The sequence below is a fragment of the Anomaloglossus baeobatrachus genome, chromosome 7 (assembly GCF_048569485.1).
Source record: "Anomaloglossus baeobatrachus isolate aAnoBae1 chromosome 7, aAnoBae1.hap1, whole genome shotgun sequence".
In the NCBI taxonomy this organism is placed as follows: domain Eukaryota; kingdom Metazoa; phylum Chordata; class Amphibia; order Anura; family Aromobatidae; genus Anomaloglossus; species Anomaloglossus baeobatrachus.
In genome coordinates this window covers 114,384,845-114,387,857 of record NC_134359.1, presented here as the reverse complement: position 1 = coordinate 114,387,857, position 3,013 = coordinate 114,384,845, and the positions used below count along the sequence as shown (strand labels likewise).

Genomic DNA, 3,013 nt, shown 5'->3' with positions numbered 1-3,013 from the left:
TGTTCTCTGATCTCCAGTTAGAGTGTCTAAGAGGGAGGCCGAGACATTATGACGGCTTTTCTTTTGCTCAGTTATAGAACCTAATACACAGCAAATCGCTCCAGAAGCTCACAGCGGGGAGAGCAGCAAGGTGTGAATGTGCTGATGCACGCCTGCAGAACATATCTATTTCAGAATTAACTCTTCAAAGGCCAAATGCCTGTTTCCCTACGAGGATCTGGAAGATATCAATTCAAAGGTCTACAGTTCACAGCGATCAATACTTTCCCTGTTGGAGGAGCCTTCAGTAAGCTAACCAAAAGCTCTTAGACTATGACAGCTATTGAAGATTGCCTGTGTTGGGTGCATTTCCCAGTGGAGAACATCATAGGTTAACGAAGGGAAGATCAGCAGAGAAATCTCTAATCTGACTTGAAGTATACACTCTCAAGCTAATTTTTTAATTTTAGTTGAACTTTGCAAGACTAATTATCACTGCACTTTAGTTTATTTGGCATTTTGTCATAATTTGCACTGTTTTTAACTCTGTGACCTCTTTGAACAATTAAGAAGGGCATAAATTGCAAGATTTCATCTACAGATTTGACTGAGTGATATGGAAATATGTCTTTAATATTAATGATTGCTAGTTTCTGTATGCAGAATGTGATAACAAATGTCATCATTATCTATTAAATAGGATAACATGGAATAAAACAGATTTAGAGAAAGATTAACTATACTAATTTGTGCTAGGGAGCTACTGCTGAGGCAGCTACAAGACAAAAACGCCCATCACCATACATAAAACTCATTCTAATTATGTAACGTTTAGGCCATACTGTACAATCTTCAATGTTCTGTGTTTACAATCAGAATTATACAGAATTAAAGTGGAGAACCTATCCAGGTAAATTGCAGCCTTATTACAAAATGGTAATGTGCACTTCGCGCTCAGTTTGCCCAAATGTAAAAATCCGGGGAAAAATCTGCGGATCTCTAAACATCGATCTACCCCAAAATTACCCACCCACCTAAAGTGTGAACTGTTGAGGCTTGGAATACACAATATCTCTGAAGAGGTCCCCACATGGTCCTGCCCCCGTACTGCGACGGGGACGTTGGCTCATTCACCTGTCTGTCTCTCCTGCGGTGGCGGCTCCATTCCCGTCCCATACTGTGGTCTTTAGGAGGCTACATTCTCATCGCAGGCTTCCTGCTTCTGCTCTAGAGGATCGTGCATGGCCATGCCCCTTTCTTAAAGGGCCAGCATATCCATGTGGAAGTGCCTCTGAGGTCAGCTGAGAGGCTGCAACTATTTAAGGTACTTCCACTTTCTGCCCTTAGAAAGTGCCTGGGCAACGAGTCCTACACGTTGCTAGTTCTCAGGTCCCCTAGCACTGTGCTGCTGCTGTTATATTGTTCTAGTTTCTGTTGCTGACATATGTTTGTGTTTCAGTATACTGCTGATGTTATCCCTAACCTGCTGCTGCAAGATGCCATGCCGGCCATCAACTACGATACCCGCTACTGTGAAGTATCCTCATCAGCTGCTACTGCCCCATCCAACCATTCATCCATCTGGGTCGAAACCTCAACGCCTACTGCTGCTGTTATCTATCTCCAATAAATAAAAAAAGAGAGGGCGCTCCTGTGTGGGACCTTAATGCACAGATTTTTAGTGGTGTGGGTTACACACTCACCTGATGGTGTTGTACGGCAGGTACAACACTGTTGATGGTGCTGAAGGGGGATTTCAGGTATACCGCTCCTCACCGCTCCTCATCAACGGGGATGCCGTCCTCCTGGCCCTGCAGGATTCTGCTCACACGATCGGGACTTCCACTAGCAGTGTATAGCTGCTGGACCAGCGTCTGATAGCACCTCCTCCTTCGGGTCGGACGGTCCCGTGATCATGATGACGGTAATCCCCCAGCCCCTTGTGTTAACATCAAGTTTATCGCAGGATCTTGTTCTGGCTGCAGCAGTCCCGTGCTCTCCCAAGGGGAGATATAGATGCAGGGGATAAAGGAAAAATCACGGTATCGCCACGCTACTCAGAATTGGTAGTGATGAGGTTATTGGGGTGAAGAATTTATTGGAGATTATTATGCCACAAAAATATGGAACGCTTCACGAATTTGCGTATCATCCTTGCGCAGGGGCAATGCTAATCTTCTCGCAAGGATGACACGCAAATTCATGAAGCATTCCATATTTTTGTGGCATAATAATCTCCAATAAATTCTTCACCCCAATAACCTCATCACTACCATTTCTGAGCAGCGCGGCGATACCGTGTTATCTATCTCCAGAAACTGTCGCTCCTGTACCCCGGGAGCCAGCTGTCACAGCACCAGTCATCTCGAGTGGCACCCGGTCTCACAACTCCAGCATAACACCCTCACCATCAGAGGCTCTGGTGAAAACCAGGTGTAGGTTCGCAGTCAAGCCCCTCTGGGTTTTCTGTGTGTTGTGGGTAAGTGGGTTCGCTAAAATCTCTTCTCACCTGGCAAGCCTAACAGCTTCAGAGTCACACATACCTGGCTGAGATCATACAGCCAGTGCCTAATACATGCTGCCCATTGATTGAGCAACTTGTAATGGCTGTGAGGTTTTCTTTAAGATCTGGGATAGTTAAGGCTATGACAATACTTTGGATTTTGTCATGTTCATCAAAACTTTCTGGTAAAAACTTTTCACTGTGGCAAAAGCATAATAAAGATAAAGAAACATTCAAAACAACTATTATTGAGCAAATAATTGTAGATGTGAGGGAACGTTATTGGAAACTAGTGGAACGTTAATCATTTTGGATTTTTAAATTGGCCATGCTCCATCCTGAGGGTTTGAACATCAAGACAGAGCGGGTGAAATAAAGATTGATCATCCGGCTGGGTAGATATGTGTAAAGTATCCCATCACTAACTAAAGTAAATTTGTGGAAACAATTCAATATATATATCAAGATATTAACAGAAAGTAGTAAATAATCAAGGATTTGAGATCAGTTTTATATAATAACCCCTATAGA

The 3,013-nt window shown here is 43.6% G+C and overlaps 1 pseudogene; it reads right to left on the bottom strand.

Annotated features, from left to right (window-relative positions):
* Window positions 1–2,096: 2,096 nt before the first annotated feature.
* LOC142246877 (U6 spliceosomal RNA) lies at window positions 2,097–2,161 on the bottom strand (annotated as a pseudogene).
* Between the last annotated feature and the right edge of the window lie 852 nt (window positions 2,162–3,013).